This window comes from Cibotium barometz, chromosome 18 (genome assembly GCF_041138505.1).
Source record: "Cibotium barometz isolate CiBa-2024 chromosome 18, ASM4113850v1, whole genome shotgun sequence".
NCBI classification, from domain to species: domain Eukaryota; kingdom Viridiplantae; phylum Streptophyta; class Polypodiopsida; order Cyatheales; family Cibotiaceae; genus Cibotium; species Cibotium barometz.
This window is the reverse complement of record NC_141063.1, coordinates 27,589,301-27,612,385: the sequence shown is the minus strand read 5'-3', so window position 1 is coordinate 27,612,385 and position 23,085 is coordinate 27,589,301.

The window sequence follows — 23,085 nt, the reverse complement described above, 5'->3', positions numbered from 1 at the left end:
CCTTGATTTGTAGAGCACCGTTGGAGGGGAAAATCAAGGGGCTTATTCAAGATGAAGCTTTGGCAAGTTGTAGCAAGTCCCCAATGGTAGGGTTGAACCCTCAATGGTCCATAAATACTAGGATTAATGTTGATTAATCATTGATTAGTAGAGATAATTAACTATATATCTTTGTTTAGTGCACAAGGCTGGAACGGCTCATACATGCATTAAAAAAAAACCAATGTTGTAGCCATGTTTTCCATCGTTGAAAACCCTTGTGAAGGTGACGAATTGAGTCAAAATGCATAGATCCAACCGCTATTGCATTTCCTAAAAAAAAAGTAACGTTTTGTTAATGGCTTGTTTTGCCGGCAATGTTGTGCGTGAATTCGTGGAATTGAATCTGCTAGGAGTTGTGCCTATGCAGAGCTCGGAAGAGGCCTTAAAGATTTGTCTTGAGCTTTAGTTGCTCCTATGAGGAGCAATCAAAGATCCACTGATTATGGGAAAAGCTGCATTTTTATATAAGGAAGAGAAAAAAACTCAAAAAATAGTTCAATAAAGAGATTACTAGATCAATCATTGGATGGCTATGTGAGGAGCAATCTAAGCTTTATTAAGCATGGGTTTGAGGTGATCACCTAAATGGGGAAAAAATATTAACTATTAATCATGATTAGTTTAAACGATAAGCTAAAGCTAATCAAGTTGAAGGAGAGTAGAGTAGATGATAAGCATAAACACAAAGAATATCGTGTTTGCAAATCATAGGTATTCAATCATGGAGCTATGGAGGATCAAATCTCTCCATGATTGAGGAGTGTGAAGAAAAGTGAGAAGAGGAATCTTAAGCACAAAATGAAGTGAAAATTGGGAAAATACAAGATGATTGTATTATGATTGAGATGAATGAACCACCAAGTACAATACCCTTTTATAGGCACCAAACCCTATCTTTTGACTCTAACTAAGAGGTAGTTCACACTTAAAGTGTTCACACCAAGCTGGCTATAGACCTAATGAACCATATGCTCATATCCCAAATGTCACATGATATTTTGGTGCATTTCTAACATTCTCTAAGTTTTTTCTCAATTCTAGACTTAGAATTTTTTTGGCTTTTTTCCCAAAAAGAAGCTGCAAAAGGCTTTTAACTTAAACTTTAGGTGCCCTTCTTGGAGTGATATGCACATTGGATATTCTTCGACCCAACTTGTTCGTGAATATTTGCTAATTTTAGAAAGAAATGCTAAAAGTAACTAGTAACCCAACTATGTCAGAATAGGACCAAATTTGGTGTGTAGGTGGTCTGAGGTTTCGTGAACACATATGTATGCTTAGAATTTGATATGGGTCCAAGACGGAGGAAATAGAAGCAGGCATGGAAACCTCGCTAGTTTCTCACTGTGCTACACAAATCCATAATGTAGGTTGTCTATACAGAGAGGGTCCTATGTGGTATGGACCACCTCTGTGCAAAACCTTGGTTGGTTCTAAATCAATAGTCTGTAAGTTTTAGCCAATCCAAGAGTGCTATTCTCCTAGTGGCTTCAGAGTTGCAAACTTTGATTTTTTTTGTTTGCTTTTAAGGTCAAAAGAGACCGAAAAGGCCTCTAGCTGTCGATCCCCGTAACTTGCCCAAATGCACCAAATTTGACAAGTTGGATGTTGAGAATGTCAATCTCCCTGTGGATCCTTAAGTCCCACTTTTTTGAGAATAAAAGTTAAATTTATGAGGGAAGGCTAAAGATAGGCAGTGAACTACCTATGTCCATTTCGAACCAAATTTGGCATGTAGGTAGTCCAAGCGTCCATGACCATTGGTGTATGCTTTGATATGAGGTTAAATTTATCACGGAAGGCTAAAACTATAGCCATATTTGCTAATGATGTGTGTGAACACACTAAGACCAGCTGGGGTACTTTTTCCCTCTTTAAGAGGTTTTTTCCCCTGTGCTAGTATACTCCCATCTTGGGGTATACTTATCATCTTTGTACATCACACATTCATTATCTATCTATGTCCAATTCGAACCAAATTTGGCATGTAGGTAGTCCAAGCATCCATGACCATTGGTGTATGCTTTGATATGAGGTTAAATTTATCACGGAAGGCTAAAATTGTAGCCATATTTGCTAATGATGTGTGAACACACTAGGACCAACTGGGGTACTTTTTCCCTCTTAAGGAGGTTTTTTCCCCTGTGCTAGTATACTCCCATCTTGGGGTATACTTATCATCTTTGTATAGCACACATTCATTATCTATCTATCATCTCATTATGTGCTCCCTTGAGCTTCTCCATTGTGTGTGTGCATTCATGCAACCCTATTTCCAACATTTGGTATCAGAGCATACGCTCATCCCCTACCCTTCACCCTGAGTCACCTATTTTCTTAAATCAGTTCGAGGAGCTCTTCTGGGAGAAGAAAGGGGACCGTGAAGTGTGGAGTACTTTGTACTGAAGTTTTACAGTCTGATTTTGATTCAGGGGCCATTTGTGTGGTTTTTACTTTTCTACAGACATCTTCAGGGACCAGATTTGTGAGTGCGCATGTGCATTGTCACATGTGCAATGCCTTTTAGTGTTAGCCTATGCTTGTCAGCTAGTTTTTCACGTGCTACTGGTTCACATCTTCTGTCAGGTGGTTAACAACTGCATCCTTTGAGCTTGGGTGTTTATGATGTACATCTTCACTCACCAAGATGTCCCAAGCCTCCTTGGGCATTTGTGCATACTTTATATGCACAATTTTAGAATATGTCATGTTGATAGACAATGACAAGTACAACACATTTCTAGCCCTTTTATGCTATGCTTTATATGCCTACACTTATTGAGGGGTGGGATTTTCTTCACCAATATCTGGCTCCTTTTCATCACCTGTGATGAACTCCAATATCCTTTTTGCATAAGGAAATTGGTTATCCTAAACTTCCATGCTTGGAAGTTATTACCAGATGTTCTTTTGAAGCTTAGCAGTAGCCATAAGAAAGTTCCCTAACACCCATGAAAGGCAAGATGCACAGAACATGTATGTAATGTTCATGCATGAATTTCATAAGATAATCATGCCATGGATATCTCAAGATAAACATTCTTAGAAGTTCTTAAAAGTTAGGGGAATAATAAAGGCCACTCAAAAGCTCGAAATTCAGAAAATCAGTTTGGTGTGAAAAACTAGTGGACATATTCACGCCGAAAAAAATTCAAGTTTTTCTCATGACCAAGAATTTGGTCTCAACAACAACAGTTATCATTCTTAGATCTTCACAAAAATGATTACGTGAACCATAAAATCACCTCAAAGATAGGCAATGCAAAAGTTCATTTACGTGAAAAACCAGTGGAAACTCATGACCTTGAGTATTTCAAGTTTTTCAAGCCAAAAAATGTTGTTCCAAAAGCAATGAAAACCATACCTGACCTTTTTAACAAACCACTTGAACCTTGAGAGAACCTCAAAGGAAGAAAAATCAAAAGTTCAATTATTAATGTGAAAAACTAGTTAAAGTTCATGGCTTAAAAAAATCAGCTCAACAACATGAAATTCAAAAGTTTTTGCAACATAAAAAAACAGTTAGATGTTCATGAAGCATGAATATCTCAAGTTTTTCACGTCTAAAAATGCGCTTCAATTCCATCAACTAAGGTGATCACAAGCTTCCACAAGGCTTAAAGAAAGCCTACATCTAGTCAGAATCATACATTAACAAGATTGTTTTACCATAATATCTCAAGATAGTCATGACATGAATATCTCAAGAAATTCATGTCATGAAAAACTAGTCTAGTTTTTCACGTCAGCAAAAATGTTCAAGAAGAATGGAACTTCTCACATTGAGCTCAACTTCTTTTACATAAGTGAACCATGTTAGCATATTTGTTCCTTAAGATGGTGATGTTTCTCAAACATGAATATCTCAAGATATTGAAAAACCAATCTGGTTTTTTCACACCAAAGGGAACCCTTCCAAGTCATTATACTGGCCTGTAGATCACTTGAATGCATGTGCACATGTGCGCACGCACGCACAAAAAGGAAAAAAGAAAAGGGAAAAAAAAGGAAAAGAAAAGAAAAAGAAAAGAAAAAGAAAAGAAAAAAGAGATTGACCATTTACTAGCCATGTTTCATTCATATCGCCAGGTCATACACCAAAGAGAATCAAGTTACATAGGTGCAATACTTGGATGCAAGGTTGAGTATTTCATCAACAATAGACAGTCACATCAATAATGGGTAAGATTATTGTCTTACCATTCTTTCTTTAATTGGCTAACTATTTTAGTAGCTTCGTGAGTAACATAAATACTCACCTGGTGGAAAAATACAAGTTTATATGCACCATAGCCTTGTCATTTGGATCCTTCTAGATACATCTTTCAATGGCGGAACATGGTGGGCAAAAGCATGTGGCCAAATGGTACACTTTATATCCTTTTCTTTCTGAGTTGTATCCCACAAAAATTTAGTTTAACATCTAATCATCTAACCTATTTCATCATTGCTTAGGAACAAGAGTATAAGTAAGATAGCCAAAAATATGCAAATGAGGCATAGAGGGCTTTGCACCATTCCAAGCTTCATAAGTGATAATTGTCTGCAAGGCCTTGGTGGGGCATGTGTTTGGCACATAACAATCAACATTTTTTTTCTCATCATGAAGTATCCACACTACCATGCTTACACAAGATGACATAAACCTATAGCCATAATAGTCATTTTATCATGTGTTTTTCACACATGGATGCCTTCTAAAGTCATACTAATCAACAAGGGGCCTCTACACTAATCCATAGCATAAAGGCATACAAAGGCAACATGTGTGTTTTCATCAAAAATGACATAAACCTGTAGCCATAATAGTCATTTTGTCATGTGTTTTTCACACATGGATGCCTTCTACAGTCATCATCAATAAGGGGCCTCTACACTAATCTATAGCATAAATGCATACAAAGGCAACATGTGTGTTTTTATCATCAATAAGGGGCCTCTACACTAATCTATAGCATAAAGGCAACATGTGTGTTGATGCCTTTTAAAGTAATCAACAAGGGGCCTCTACACTAATCTATAGCATAAAGATATACAAAGGCAACATGTGTGTTTCCATCAGCAATTTCTTCTACTTCTTCAACATGTGCGTTGTAATTGTTAGATGACTCTGTGGTAAGATGCTCAATGGGTCAATCTTTCTATCAATGTTTTACTTCCTTAAAGGAGGAGGCATAGGTTGCACCAAGAGGTACTTCCACCTATGATGCTGAGACCACCACAAGGTCTAAATCCTATGCTTCTTTCATGGAGATATTGGATCTTTCAGTATGGATGCTTGTCTCAAGCCATATGTGTTTAGCATCGACACTCACTTATTTATCAAGCACATCCACTTTTGGGTGCTCGCCCCTTACCCATAAGCCTAAAAGGATGACCCAAGCATCCATTGCTTGGAAATGACACCATAAAAGGATCTTCACTGCCATCCATTGCTTGGAAATGACACCATAAAAGGATCTTCACTATCATTTCCAAGCATCCATTACTTGGAAATGACACCATAAAAGGATCTTCACTGCCATCGAGAAGGAGGGATTCTCCCTCAACTTCTAGATCTTATCTATTATGAGTTAAGGGTTCTTTGCTTAGGTCGTCCCCCAAAATCCAAAAGTTTGGAGGAGTTGTAATGCCTTAATACTATAAAAGATAAAGATGTATTCGTATCCCAACTAGGAGTCGGGGAGGTGACTAAGCAAAAATCTCAGCTTCAGTCATAAGTTGTTTGAGGGAATAGCACAACACGGGAAGGTTGCATGGCAAGTTTACCTCTTTGCAGATGATGGAGACAAATCTCCATCATCCTATGTATGCATGAGGATAACATAGACCTTATTTATGCATAAGGATAACATAGACCTTATTTATGCATAAGGATAACATAGACCTTATTACGCATTAGGAAGTCAACATGTCTTTAGCTTCTTGTGTTAAGAGGCCTTGAGTTAAGCTTATCTTTACCTTGAGTTAAGTGTGTGTTAAGCTTGTGTTATGAGGTCTTGAGTTAAGATTTTCTTTAGCTTTTGTTAAGCTTGTTTTAAGAGGTCTTAAGTTAATCTTATGTTCAGAGGAGGTCTCTAGTTATTAGTAATAGGTTGGGTTTGTAAATAAAGCTTGAATATAAGGATAACATAGACCTTATTTATGCATAAGGAAGTCGGCATGGCTTTAGTAGCTTGTGTTAAGAGGTCTTGAGTTAGTAACTAAGCACGTTTTATAAAATATTTCTAGGTTTATAGTTGGAGTCATATTATTTGAAAGGAAAGATTGAATAAGGCTTGTGAAAAAGCTAAGATTGTGGATTTGTAATCCTAGGTTTAAGGATAAGTCAAATTTTGAGTTGATTCTTAATTTTCGAAAGTTATAGAAGGATTGTAGGGTGAATAATGTAGGACTTAGTTATAAATCCAAATAGTTCCTTGAGAATGTGGAATTAAGTTTAGATAGTTTTGGGGAAGTTCTTATATTCTATGTTTCAAATTGTTTTCCAATTATGGTATTAAGTGTTGTAAGTTTTGTGTTAAGTGAATGATTGAGATTTTATTTCATTGTCTTATGACTTTAAGGGGATTTATTCAAGGACTAGTGAAGGAAATGAATTGGGTATGTATAATAACCAATCCTATAATATCCCTTGGGTGTAAATCCCTATAAATAATGATCACACCAATCCTGTAATATCCCTTGGTTAGGTGTAAATCCCTATAAAGAATGATCACCAATCATGTAATACTAGTTTAGTTCCCTTGGGTGTAAGTCCCTATAGAGAATGAGATTTAGACATTAATAATATGATTTATATCCTTCATAAGAACAGAATTAAAGAATAAGATTTTGAGAAAGGGGATTCCTTTGGTTTGTAATGAATCTAAGTCCCAAGGAAAGGTTCCTCATACACATATAAGATGTGGGGGAAAACCAATTTAAGAGAATGATGTATTCAATGTTTGCAACTTGTTTGTAAGAACCAGTGGGGTGTAAATAATGAGATTTAGATATTAATAATATGATTTATATCCTTGTTAAGCAGAGAATTAAAGAATAGGATTCTCAAAAAGGGGATTCCTTTGGTTTACATCACGAAATGAAGAATGAATCTAAGGACTAAAAATAAACCCCATTGAATTTATACAAGCTTAGTCCCAAGGGATGGTTCGTCATACACATATAAGATGTGGGAAATAAAGAGAATAATGTATTCAATGTTTGCAACTTGTTTGTAAGAACCGGTGGGGTGGCCTCCCATTTGGAAAATGATCTCAACTTTGCTATTTGGCCTCCCATTTGAAAAATGATCTCAACTTTGCTATTTGGCCACAAGGTAGATTTTGTTGAGTAGAGATTTTGTCTTTAATGGAAACTCGGTTTAGCCCATGCTTTTATGTAAAAAACATAAAAATGTATCGTCTCGCAAAGGACATCTTTGATATACTGCTATCTGTGAACAATACCGGAGAGTCCTATGTGGAGCAAATGAATGCTCAACTAGGTGCTACAAATCAGCCCATATATCAGTTCAAAATCAACTCAAATTTTAGTCCACAGATCAACCTATTGATGAGGCATTTGTGGATGATGTAGTGGATTACAAAAGGTCATCCATAGAGGCATCCACGCGTATATCAAAATGGCTAGTGGTGCAAACATCGAGGGATAACAAATTAGCTACTCCTTTGTCTAACAAGACACATGCAAGTTCTCATTATGCATCTTATTCTTTTATGGATCATGCACTGATTTCCATCATATGTGGTGAAGAGGAACCTATTTCCTTTGAGGAAGCAAAGAAAAATAATCATTGGATGGATGCATGGATGCAATCCATGCAACATGAGTACGACTCAATCCTAAAAAATGACACTTAGTATTTGGTAAATTTGCCTTATACTAAAAAGGCCTTTGGTATGATGTGGGTTTATATGCTTAAGCATAAAGCTAATGATAATGTTGTGACCACTAATTGCAAAGGGTTATGCTCAAAAAAAGAAGGATGTAGATTATGATGGTACCTTTGCCCCCACATCTCGCATGACTACAATTTGGTGTATTATTGCATTTGGCTGTGTACCATGGAATATACACCAGTTGGATATCAAGACTACCTTCTTGAATGGTCATTTGATGTATCTCATCCTCATGGTTTTCTTCAAAAGGGACATGAGTCTAAAGTATGTAGGTTAAGAAAAGCTTTATATGGCCTTAAACATGCTCCCAAAACAATGTATGAGAAGATAAATACACACTTGATTACAAATGGTTTTTGTAAAAGTCGAACTAAAAGTAAAGAGGAGTAAGACTTGTTTCTTGGTCATTGTTTTATACGTTAATGACATACTACTCTCATAAGCCCTAATGATGAGGAGAAGATTTCAGCCTCCAAGGATGAATCACGTGTGTCATTTGAGATGACAATTTGGGCTCGTTATATTACTTTTTTGGCTATACAACTTATGTAGCATGATGATGGTATTGTGATACCATCAAAGTACATACAAAGACTGCTTACATGGTTTGGTCTTAAAGACTAAGTCTGTTGCTACACCAATAGAGATAGGTGCTAGGCTTAGTCTTCAGGATGTAGGTGAACTATTTATGCAATATGAGGCCAAACATTTAGTTTGGGGTCTCTGAATTGAGCATGTTTATGCACAGTCCTAGAAGTAAGCATTGATAGTAAGCACACCAAGTATTTCAATACTTATAGGACAATGTTAAGAGGGGTGCTATTCATCTATATGCTTTCAATGACTCTAATTGGGTTGGATGTTATGATACGTAGTGTTATACTAGTGGACTTTTCTTTCATCTTGGTCTTTCATGTATATCATGGCTCAGCAAGAAGTAGCCACATCATCGACATGACGATGGCCACTTCGAGAGCTGTGAAGTTGTGTTTATAATAATTGTGGAGTGTATATGGCTCAGATGTCTTTAAATGGTAGATCTTGAGTTGGACAACAATTCCCTACTTCCATCTTCACTAATAGCTAAAGTGCATCCAATTGCAAGAAGTAACCCAATGTTACATGATAGTGCAAAGCGCATTGAGGTGCATTATCATTTTGTGAGGGAAAGCCTCATTGGTAGGAGAGCCTGGCTTATGTTTCTACACACGACAATGTGGCAAATATGTTCATGAATACTCTCTCACAGGAGAAGCTCATAAATATTTGGGCTTATTGACATTTGTGGATTGATCAGCCACATGATCTCTCTATACATGTTCACATCGTCACTACAATGTGGATTTGTAGTACTGATTATGTGAACAAGATGGATTTCTAGTAGTGATGTATGGACGTAGGTTAATAATGGGCCAAGATACTTTTTTGCTCCGTAAGAGGTTTTTTTCCTAGAGCGTGTGTACACTCTTATGAGTGGGTGTGTAAGTGACCTTATTATGTCACTTCACTTATACTTCACTCATTCTCATTAATCTATTATTTTACATTTATAATTACTTTTGATATGTCTATGTGTGTGTGTTGCTATCTTTGTCTGCACTCTAACAAGAACATGTGTTCCCTACTACTTGAAGGATATATGAATGTGTTCCTACCACTTGAAAGGGTATATTGATATGGTGGATTTGAGTCTTGATCACAAGATGTAAGTGGATGATAAACTTTGACCAATGGCTTGTTGATGATAAATTGGAGGATCAACAATCTTTAGTAGTACATGATAGTGATGTGGATTGTGCATATTTGTGGGGAAATGAAAATTTTACAAAAGAAATGTATGGATTGATAGAAGGAATAACGTGGCTCAACCATGCTCGGTATTTGACCATGGACGTGACCATGGACGTGCGCACTTGTTTGATGGAAGTGATGTTATTAATCAACAAATTGGGGAGTGCATGATGGTGAACCAAATTTGTGTTTGGTTTGGCAGGCTTGATAATGGTGAGAACGGGATAGCGATGTATATTGATGAAGTTATAGAGCTAGAACATGGCCCAATAGTTGAACATTGGATACAAAACATGTGTCGAAGCTTGTAGGTGTTTATACGGTTGTACTTTGACAAACCAATTGGTTTGTTTGTTGACATACACATGTTTAAGTATAGGACCAAAAAGAGAGCACATGTTTAAGTATGGCCCCATACACATGTTGAAAGAAAATTGGCTAGATAAATTCCCTTTGCATGATGATATACTCTTAATTAGAGTTTTACAAGGAAGCCACATGATTTCTTCCTCTCAAACCACAAGTAATGGTGAGCTATCGATGTTTCCTTCCTTGCAAACTCTCATTCTCATTTCAATATAGAAGGGGGTAGTTTTGGAGGGGGGGAAAGGGAATAATGGGAGTGGAGGTAGCATATACATTGTAAGATTGTGTGGCTGATTAATTTCTTTTTTAATTAATCTAGTGCATAATTTTATTTTTAAATTCATTTGGTGCCTAATTTTTTGTGTTAAGTTAATCATTTTCATAACACTTTCTAATATCATCATGTATATGCCCCTCCCCAATGTAAAAAACTACAACATGCTGTTTGAAACACAGCACAAACTTCTTTCCTCATCAAAAAATTGTCCTTTTTTGGGGGGGTTCACGCCTTGCTTTGATACCAATATTTAAGAGCAAGATAAAAGTGATTATCTTTTATTAGTGCTTGTTTCTTTGATTTTTCTTAGATAGGAATTTACACATAAACCATTGACACGATCATCCACATAAGTGCTATAGGTCCTTTGATAATTAATAATGTGTTAATTGTTAGGGGAAAACATTGACATGATCATCCACATCAGTGCTATAGGTCCTTTGATAATCAAGAGTGTCTTAACTGTTAAGAGAAAACTCCACAAGCCTAAGGGCTTCACATTAATCTTTTAAATTTCACAGGCTACAATACTACTTTCATCGTTTTGCAAGTGTATATGGAACATCAACCCTGTTTTGGTCTCCTTTTCCCCTCTATTTTTCTTAGAGAGGTTGAACAAATATGTGGCTTGAACTCTAGGTTCATATATATAAAAATTGCTTTTGAGTTTTGAGTTTCATTATGTGACCAGTGGAACCTTTGACCACTACCCATTGTGGGTGGCCATTCTCTAGATGGGAGGCCACCCCACCGGTTTTTACAAATAAGCTACAAACATTGAATACATCATTATCTTCATTTCCAACATCTTATATGTGCATGATGAACCATCCTTTGGGAGGACTATGTCCCCTTGTATAAATTCAAGGGGGTTTATTTTTAGTCCTTAGATTCATTCTTCATTTCATGCAAACCAAAGGAGTCCCCTTTCTAAGAATCTTATTCTTTAATTCTTTTCTTAACAAGGATATAAATAATATTATTAATGTCTAAATATTATTATTTTCACCCCACTAGTTCTTACAAACAAGTTGCAAATATTGAATACATCATTCTCTTATACATCTCCAATTTATTTCCTTCACTAGTCCTTGAATAAATCCCCTTATAGTCATATGACATTGAAGTAAAATCTCAATCATTCACTTAACACAGAACTTACAATTGAATAATTGAAATTTGAAAAACAGTATAAAACATAGAATATAAGAACTTCCCTAAACTTAATTTCAATCCCTAATCATAATTCACATTCCCCCCATGGAACTATTTGGCTTTATAACTAAGTCCTACATTATTCACTCTATAATCCTTCTATAAATTTAGAATCAACTCATAATTTGACTTATCCCTAAAGCTAAGATTTTATAAATCTACAATCTTAGATTTTTCAAAAACATTTATTCAATCTTTCCTTTAAAATAATAAATCCTTGTGAAAAATCTAAAATCTTAGATTTTTCACAAGAATTTATTCAATCTTTCCTTTAAAATAATATGACCTGAACCATAAACCTACAAATATTTTATAAAACGTGCTTACATACTCAAGACCTCTTTACACAAGGTAAATCCATGCCAACTTCCTTATGCATAAATAAGGTCTATGTTATCCTTATATTCAAGCTTGATTTACAAACCCAACCTATTACTAACTCAAGAACTCTTTTAACACAAGCTTGATTTACAAATCAAACCTATTACTAACTCAAGACCTCTTAACATAGGCATAACAGAAGCTATTGCACCTATGTATCTTGATTCTCTTTGGTGTATGACTTGGGCAATATGAATGAAGCATGGCTAGTAAATGATCAATCTCTTTTTTTTTCCTTCTTTTTTTCCCCTTTTCTTTTTTTCCTTCCTTGTGTTTGTGTGCGCATGCATGCGCGTGCATTCAAGTGATCTATATGCCTGTATAATGATCTGAAAGGGTTCCCTCCTCTGGTGTGAAAAAACCAGATTGGTTTTCAAGATATTCATGTCTGAAAAACATCACCATCTTAAGGAACAAATATGCTAACATGGTTTGCTTATGTGTTAAAGAATATGAGCTCAATGTGAAAAGTGCCATTCATCGTGAACATTTTTTTTGACACGTGAAAAACAAAACTAGTTTTTCATGACGTGAATTTCTTGAGATATTCATGTCGTGAATATCTTGAGATATTCATGTAAATATCTTGAGATATTTTGGCAAAACAATCTTGTTAATTTATGATTCTGACTAGATGTAGGATTTCTTTAAGCATTGTGGAAGCTTGTGATCACCTTAGTTGATGGAATTGAAGCGCTTTTTTAGGTGTGAAAAACTTGAGATATTCATGCTTCGTGAACATCTAAGTGCTTTTTCACGTCGAAAAAACTTTTAAAGTTCATGTTGCTAAGCTGATTTTTTGAAGCCATGAACTTTGACTAGTTTTTCACGTTAATAATTGAGCTTTTAAGTTTTCTTCCTTTGAGGTTCTCTCATGGTTCAAGTGGTTTGTTAAAAAGGCTAGGTATGGTTTTCATTGGTTTTGGAACAACATTTTTTGGCTTGAAAAACTTGAAATACTCAGGGTGATCAGTTTCCACTAGTTTTTCACGTAAATGAACTTTTACATTGCCTATTTTTGAGGTGATTTTATGGTTCACCTAATCATTCTGAATATCTAAGAATGATAACTATTGTCACTGAGGCCATTTTGAGTTTTTCACGGTGTGAATATGTCCACTGGTTTTTTACGCCAAACTGATTTTCTGAATTTCATGCTTTTGAGTGGCCTTTATTATTCCCCTGACTTTTAAGAAGTTTTAAGAATGTTTATCTTGAGATACTCATGGCATGATTATCTTATGAAGGTCAAGCATGAGAATTACATAGATGTTTTGTGCATCTTGCCTTTCATGGGTGTTAGGGAACTTTCTTATGCCTTTCGTGTGTGTCGTTCCTGTTGATACGTGTAATTTAATTTTTATGGTTGCTATCTCACGACGACGTTGGGATTAATTGATGTGTTCAATTAATTTTTTAACTAACATGGATTGTGTCTATGAGTATAGGTACCGAGATATGCAAGGGTACCAATTTAGGTGTCGCATGGCATGAGATGTGCGAGGGTACCGATTGAGGTGTTGCACTATACGAGGGTACCGATTAAGATGTCATATGGATGGTGGATTGAGCGGTAGTGTGTAGATGGAGATAATTTTGTTAAATCATGTATTAGAATTTCATAAATTATTTATAGCCTTTCATGTACCTAGGATATTTTATGTGAAAGTGTGCACAAGGTTATTTCATGTGTAAAGGCCCATGGGTATTTATATTTGGGCAAAGGTTTTGATATGTACAAACCTTAGGAACCTTGATATGGTTATTAAAATGTAAAGAAAAGCCCGAAAGTGGGAAAAGCAAGCCTAAAATTATACGCACCACTATTATTAGCTCCTTAGGCTATTTTTATGAAATAGAATTCTCTAAATACTCAAGTCATGGAAGTTGGAGCTACATGCTTGAGGGGGGAGATTGCACCCAGCATTGGTCTCTTGTGTGGTACCTTCTACTCTATTTCTTGTTGAAAATTTATTTCATGCATACTTTAGTCAATTTGTATTCAATTGAATGGCTATATTCTTTGTATTATTTAAAATTTGTATTATTCTTAATCAAGTATTTAAAGATCTTGTGACACATTCTCAACATCCAACTTGTCAAATTTGGTGCATTTGGGCAAGTTATGGAGAGCGACGGTTAGGGGCCTTTTTTGGTCTCTTTTGATCTTAAAAGAAAAGGCAAATCCGAGTCTGCAACTCTTAAACCACTAGGAGAAGACTCTTCTTGGCTTAGCTATAACTTACAAACTATTGATCTTAAAACCAACCAAGGTTTTGCATAGAGGTGGTCCATACCACACATGACCCTCTGTAGACAACTTACATTCTAGATCAGTGTAATACAGTTTGCCTGTGGACCAGATTCGAAAACTAGCCAGGTTTCCATGCATGCTTCTAATTCCTCCGCCTTGGACCGATATGAAATTCTAAGCATACACATGTGTTCACGACACCTCAAACCACCTGCACACCAACAAATTTGGTCCTAAACTGACATAGTTGTGATTCTAAACTCATGTTAACTCAGTGCCTCTTGAAGCTTTTTTGAAGAAGATTTGTGAGAGGGCTTCAATTTTACACACCATGTCGACCTTTATTAATCAGTGAGGTGATTAATCAACATTAATCCTAGTATTTATGGACCATTGATGGACCATTGAGGGTTCAACCCTACCATTGGGTACTTGCTACAACTTGCCAAAGCTTCATCTTGAAAAAGTCCCTTGATTTGTCCCAACATTGCTCTATAAATCAAGGTTCTCTACCACTGAGGGTCCAACGCTACCATTGGGGATTTGCTACAGCTTGCCAAAGCTTCATCTGGAAAAGGCCCCTTGATCTTCCCCTTCGGCAATGTTCTATAGATCAGGGTATCCTCTACACAATTATATAAAAAAATTGCTTTCACTAATACCTTGACTAGTACTAATCATTAGAGGTTTTTAGAGCCATTAATGGGTCATATATCATTAGAGGTTTTTAGAGCCATTAATGGGTCATATATCACATTCAAGTTTTGTTAAACCTCTGTAAAGCATTAAATCAAAATTCCCCCTTGATTTGAGTGATCGATTTGTTAATCCAAGACTGGGTATAAATCTCTATTAGCATTGTTCATAGGACAATGGGATTTTTGAGCTTGAATGCTTTATGTAACTCATCTAACATGCTCATAAATCAATTGTACAAGGGCAAGACACTGGCCATTGATAAGGCTAAGACTCACTATCATCTAAAAGGGATATGCATGAGCATCATGTTGGGCTTCATGAACACATTGATAAAATGGTCCATCTTTTCCTACATGGATTTCATTACACAATGAAATCAAGGATGAAGAAGACCCAGAGCTACATCTAGATCAGGATCTACATTGACATCAAGAAGCTCTTCATTCGCATTTTAGTTATCGAGGGGGATTCTCCCTTTATTTCTAATTTAGCTTATATGTTGAGTTAAGGGTTCTCTTTGAGGATTTTAGATTTTTCCAAGGTTTTTGTTAATGTTTTTTGGGTTTTTTAACATGATAGGGGTGCTTGACAACACTCCAATGTCATGATCTTTAACATGATAGGGGTGCTTAGAAATAGGGAATTTTTTAAAGCTTTTCAATGTAAGCTTTTTAGAGGATCTAACGAGCTTTTGCAGAAGGCCTCATGCTTATCTTCCAAATATTTAAGTAGAATACCTCGATTAAAGAAACATTATTTAACACCATGGCACCTTTGAAGCGAATATATTTTTACATATTGAAAAAACATGACAATGGCAATTAGATATCTAGATCTACATAATAAAGAACCTAATAAAAGGCTTATGTTATCCAAAATTTTATTAATACCATGGTACATTTGAAGTAAATATATTATTTTTGTATTGAAAAAACATGGCAACGGCAAGTGGACAGATCTACATAATCAAAAAACATAATAACAAGGCGGCTTATGTTATCCCAAAAAAATATTCAACTATAACTGTTACAATATCAGCTCTACATTATCCCAAAAACTATGCAACCATAAGTACCAAAAAAATTATCCAACCATAAGCGTAAGTGTCATGAGTAGATTTTCTCTTTTCCACCAAGCACAAAATCACGGATAGGCCCTTGATGCGATAGAGTCATGACCCAAGAGCCATATCATAGATAGGTCCATGGACAGGAGAGAGCCTCCCTATTATGAGATTGGGTATCTTTGTCTAGTGTATAAACATGTTTTTCATTTTGATAAAGCCCCAAAACTTATTAAGCGACTAAGGTTATGTAGAAGGGGAAGAGAAGGGTGTGAGTGTGAATGGACTTAAGGTCCACTAGCTCACCTATTTAAAGGTGGAGCTATGAGGCATTTTGTATTGAGCAAGCCTAGTTGTATTCATAAACAACTTAATAAGCAAGATATTGTTCTCTGTATTTTGTGAGTCTCTCCTCTCCACACACTTGATCTAGCATGAGCACCACGTTTTCTCAACATGGTATCTAGAGCTTGGTTGATTAGAACCACTTGTGGTGTAGAATAGGTCAAAAATCTTCATTTTTTCTTATCTTCCCTTGTGTGTGGAGCTTAACCCCTAGCCATTAGAGGCCTTCCAGCAACTTGTAGAGGGCATATCACTCAAAGATTTCTTCATGGGAGATGTAGAGTAGGCTTAGGCAAATCTAATCGTATGGCAAATTGTCTGAATGCTCCTCTTTCCACGCGGCGGCATTTTGTCTGCAGCAGCAGCCCGGTGCCATTTCCTGAAGCGCAGCTGGTCGTACGTCAAATTCGCCGCCTTCAAGCAATGTGAAGCAACATTACTTTAGGGCTTTTGAAGCCCAATGAGTCAAGAGTCTACAGCTTGATTTCTAGCCCTAATGGCTACTCCATGATCTCACAATCAGAGAAAAACCAGGCGCCCCTCTCTCTTTCTCCATGAAAGCTTGCTCAAGCTTTGCTAATAGTGATTTTTTTCACTAATCTCCTTGTCCCTTGCTCTAATCACTCAAGTGGTGTTGTGAATGTTTGTTGCTGAACCTTCATCTTGATTTTGAAGAGTGGCCAACCACATGAGGCATTCATAAACCTCATTCCCATCAAGCTTCATCAACAACATCAACTTTCAAGCTTTCAAAGTGTTCAAAGTGTGCTTTTAAGCACTAATTATGTTTTTTAACACTAATTAAGCTATTAATCCAACAAAGGGAGGTTATTATAAAGTGTTGTTAAATACTAATAGTGTTATTAAACACTAATGGTGAACGAATCACCAAAATAAGTGTCATTTAACACTAAAAATATGCTTTTTAGCATTAATTGTGTTCTCTACACACTAATGGTGATCTTAATCACCAACCAAAGTGTTCATTACCACTAATGCAGCCAATCCCCATCAAAATTAGTAATTAAGCACAAACCCTAAGTGCTAAACCATAAAAATTACTATTTTAATCTCCTATTTATGTAACATTCTCAACTTGATTAGGGTTGTTGCACTCTCATAAGCCTCTCTCTTACTAATTAAACCTAAATATCATAAATTTTTGGTTTTTTCTTCTTCATAATCAGCCCATTACTCTCTCATAATCTCTTTCAATACCCAATGTCAAAGGACACTCAAATCAAGAAGTTCTCGGGAGAGGGCTTCCACACTTGGCAAGTCCTTGTCAAGTACAAGATGATGTCCAAAGGCTTTTGGTCATTCATCTCCGGCACCAAGGTTATTAATCGAGCAAAGGCTGAAGATGTTGAAGATGATGAGAGGGCATAAGCCATCATCATGCTTCATCTTGATGAGGCACTCATCCACCATGTGGACTAGCTTCCGACTGCAAAGGAGAAATGGGATGAGCTTGATAAGCTCTATGGAGCTCGTGGAGTCCACTTAGCTAGTCCACATGGCTGGATGAGTGCCTCATCAAGATGAAGCATGATGATGGCTTATGCCCTCTCATCATCTTTAACATCTTCAGCCTTTGCTCGATCAATAACCTTGGTGCCGGAGATGAATGACCAAAAGCCTTTGGACATCATCTTGTACTTGACAAGGACTTGCCAAGTGTGGAAGCCCTCTCCCGAGAACTTCTTGATTTGAGTGTCCTTTGACATTGGGTATTGAAAGAGATTATGAGAGAGTAATGGGCTGATTATGAAGAAGAAAAAACCAAAAATTTATGATATTTAGGTTTAATTAGTAAGAGAGAGGCTTATGAGAGTGCAACAACCCTAATCAAGTTGAGAATGTTGCATAAATAGGAGATTAAAATAGTAATTTTTATGGTTTAGCACTTAGGGTTTGTGCTTAATTACTAATTTTGATGGAGATTGGCTGCATTAGTGTAAATGAACACTTTGGTTGGTGATTAAGATCACCATTAGTGTGTAGAGAACACAATTAATGCTAAAAAGCATATTTTTAGTGTTAAATGACACTTATTTTGGTGATTCGTTCACCATTAGTGTTTAATAACACTATTAGTATTTAACAACACTTTATAATAACCTCCCTTTGTTGGATTAATAGCTTAATTAGTGTTAAAAAACATAATTAGTGCTTAAAAGCACACTTTGAACACTTTGAAAGCTTGAAAGTTGATGTTGTTGATGAAGCTTGATGGGAATGAGGTTTATGAATGCCTCATGTGGTTGGCCACTCTTCAAAATCAAGATGAAGGTTCAGCAACAAACATTCACAACACCACTTGAGTGATTAGAGCAAGGGAGAAGGAGATTAGTGAAAAAAAATCACTATTAGCAAAGCTTGAGCAAGCTTTCATGGAGAAAGAGAGAGGGGCGCCTAGTTTTTCTCTGATTGTGAGAGCATGGAGAAGCCATTAGGGCTAGAAATCAAGCTGTAGACTCCTGACTCATTGGGCTTAAAAAGCCTTAAAGTAATGTTGCTTCACATTGCTTGAAGGCGGCGAATTTGACGTACGACCAGCTGCGCTTCAGGAAATGGCACCGGGCTGCTGTGCTGCAGACAAAATACCGCCGCGTGGAGAGAGGAGCATTCAGACAATTTGCCATACGATTAGATTCGCCTAAGCCTACTCTACATCTCCCATGAAGAAATCTTTGAGTGATATGCCCTCTACAAGTTGCTGGAAGGCCTCTAATGGCTGGGGGTTGAGCTCCACACACAAGGGAAGATAAGAAAAAATGAAGATTTTTGACCTATTCTACACCACAAGTGGTTCTAATCAACCAAGCTCTAGATACCATGTTGAGAAAACGTGGTGCTCATGCTAGATCAAGTGTGTGGAGAGGAGAGACTCACAAAATACAAGAACAATATCTTGCTTATTAAGTTGTTTATGAATACAACTAGGCTTGCTCAATACAAAATGCCTCATAGCTCCACCTTTAAATAGGTGAGCTAGTGGACCTTAAGTCCATTCACACTCACACCCTTCTCTTCCCCTTCTACATAACCTTAGTCGCTTAATAAGTTTTGGGGCTTTATCAAAATGAAAAACATGTTTATACACTAGCCAAAGATACCCAATCTCATAATAGGGAGGCTCTCTCCTGTCCATGGACCTATCTATGATATGGCTCTTGGGTCATGACTCTATCGCGTGATTTTGTGCTTGGTGGAAAAGAGAAAATCTACTCATGACACTTACGCTTATGGTTGGATAATTTTTTTGGTACTTATGGTTGCATAGTTTTTGGGATAATGTAGAGCTAATATTGTAACAGTTATAGTTGAATATTTTTTTGGGATAACATAAGCTGCCTTGTTATTATGTTTTTTGATTATGTAGATCTGTCCACTTGCCGTTGCCATGTTTTTTCAATACAAAAATAATATATTTACTTCAAATGTACCATGGTATTAATAAAATTTTGGATAACATAAGCCTTGTTATTAGGTTCTTTATTATGTAGATCTAGATATCTAATTGCCATTGTCATGTTTTTTCAAGATGTAAAAATATATTCGCTTCCAAGGTGCCATGGTGTTAAATAATGTTTCTTTAATCGAGGTATTCTACTTAAATATTTGGAAGATAAGCATGAGGCCTTCTACAAAAGCTTGTTAGATCCTCTAAAAAAGCTTGCATTGAAAAGCTTTAAAAAATTCCCTATTTCTAAGCACCCCTATCATGTTAAAGATCATGACATTGGAGTGTTGTCAAGCACCCCTATCATGTTAAAAAACCCAAAAAACATTAACAAAAACCTTGGAAAAATCTAAAATCCTCAAAGAGAACCCTTACCTCAACATATAAGCTAAATTAGAAATAAAGGGAGAATCCCCCTCGATAACTAAAATGTGAATGAAGAGCTTCTTGATGTCAATGTAGATCCTGATCTAGATGTAGCTCTGGGTCTTCTTCATCCTTGATTTCATTGTGTAATGAAATCCATGTAGGAAAAGATGGACCATTTTATCAATGTGTTCATGAAGCCCAACATGATGCTGATGCATATCCCTTTCAGATGATAGTGAGTCTTAGCCTTATCAATGGTGTCTTGCCCTTGTACAATTGATTTATGAGCATGTTAGATGAGTTACATAAAGCATTCAAGCTCAAAAATCCCATTGTCCTATGAACAATGCTAATAGAGATTTATACCCAGTCTTGGATTAACAAATCGATCACTCAAATCAAGGGGGAATTTTGATTTAATGCTTTATAGAGGTTTAACAAAACTTGAATGTGATATATGACCCATTAATGGCTCTAAAAACCTCTGATGATATATGACCCATTAATGGCTCTAAAAACCTCTAATGATTAGTACTAGTCAAGGTATTAGTGAAAGCAATTTTTTGATATAACTGTGTAGAGGATACCCTGATCTATAGAACATTGCCGAAGGGGAAGATCAAGGGGCCTTTTCCAGATGAAGCTTTGGCAAGCTGTAGCAAATCCCCAATGGTAGCATTGGACCCTCAATGGTAGAGAACCTTGATTTAAAGAGCAGTGTTGGGACAAATCAAGGGACTTTTTCAAGATGAAGCTTTGGCAAGTTGTAGCAAGTACCCAATGGTAGGGTTGAACCCTCAATGGTCCATAAATACTAGGATTAATGTTGATTAATCACCTCACTGATTAATAAAGGTCGACATGGTGTGTAAAATTGAAGCCCTCTCACAAATCTTCTTCAAAAAAGCTTCAAGAGGCACTGAGTTAACATGAGATTAGAATCACAACTATGTCAGTTTAGGGCCAAATTTGTTGGTGTGCAGGTGGTTTGAGGTGTCGTGAACACATGTGTATGCTTAGAATTTCATATCAGTCCAAGGCGGAGGAATTAGAAGCAGGCATGGAAACCTGGCTAGTTTTCGAATCTGGTCCACAGGCAAACTGTATTACACTGATCTAGAATGTAAGTTGTCTACAGAGGGTCCTGTGTGGTATGGACCACCTCTATGCAAAACCTTGGTTGATTCTAAGATCAATAGTTTGTAAGTTTTAGCCAAGCCAAGAATAGTCTTCTCCTAGTGGTTTAAGAGTTGCAGACTCGGATTTGCCTTTTCTTTTAAGATCAAAAGAGACCAAAAAAGGCCCCTAACCGTCGCTCTCCATAACTTGCCCAAATGCACCAAATTTGACAAGTTGGATGTTGAGAATGTGTCACAAGATCTTTAAATACTTGATGAAGAATAATACAAATTTCAAATAATACAAAGAATATAACCATTCAATTGAATACAAATTGACTAAATTATGCATGAAATAAATTTTCAACAAGAAATAGAGTAGAAGGTACCACACAAGAGACCAATGCTGGGTGCAATCTCCCCCCTCAAGCATGTAGCTCCAACTTCCATGACTTGAGTATTTAGAGAATTCTATTTCATAAAAATAGCCCAAGGAGCTAATAATAGTGGTGCGTATAATTTTAGGCTTGCTTTTCCCACTTTCGGGCTTTTCTTTACATTTTAATAACCATATCAAGGTTCCTAAGGTTTGTACATATCAAAACCTTTGCCCAAATATAAATACCCATGGGCCTTTACACATGAAATAACCTTGTGCACACTTTCACATAAAATATCCTAGGTACATGAAAGGCTATAAATAATTTATGAAATTCTAATACATGATTTAACAAAATTATCTCCATCTACACACTACCGCTCAATCCACCATCCATATGACACCTTAATCGGTACCCTCGTATAGTGCAACACCTCAATCGATACCCTTGCACATCTCATGCCATGCGACACCTAAATTGGTACCCTTGCATATCTCGGTACCTATACTTATAGACACAATCCGTGTTAGTTAAAAAATTAATTGAACACATCAATTAATCCCAACGTCGTCGTGAGATAGCAACCATAAAAATTAAATTACACGTATCAATAGGAACGACACACACGAAAGGCATAAGAAAGTTCCCTAACACCCATGAAAGGCAAGATGCACAAAACATCTATGTAATTCTCATGCTTGACCTTCATAAGATAATCATGCCATGAGTATCTCAAGATAAACATTCTTAGAACTTCTTAAAAGTTAGGGGAATAATAAAGGACACTCAAAAGCATGAAATTCAGAAAATCAGTTTGGCGTAAAAAACCAGTGGACATATTCACACCGTGAAAAACTCAAAATGGCCTTAGCGACAATAGTTATCATTCTTAGATCTTCACAATGATTAGGTGAACCATAAAATCACCTCAAAAATAGGCAATGTAAAAGTTCATTTACGTGAAAAACTAGTGGAAACTGATCACCCTGAGTATTTCAAGTTTTTCAAGCCAAAAAATGTTGTTCCAAAACCAATGAAAACCATACCTAGCCTTTTTAACAAACCACTTGAACCATGAGAGAACCTCAAAGGAAGAAAACTTAAAAGCTCAATTATTAACGTGAAAAACTAGTCAAAGTTCATGGCTCAAAAAATCAGCTTAGCAACATGAACTTTAAAAGTTTTTTCGATGTGAAAAAGCACGTAGATGTTCACGAAGCATGAATATCTCAAGTTTTTCACACCTAAAAAAGCGCTTCAATTCCATCAACTAAGGTGATCACAAGCTTCCACAATGCTTAAAGAAATCCTACATCTAGTCAGAATCATAAATTAACAAGATTGTTTTGCCAAAATATCTCAAGATATTTACATGAATATCTCAAGATATTCACGACATGAATATCTCAAGAAAT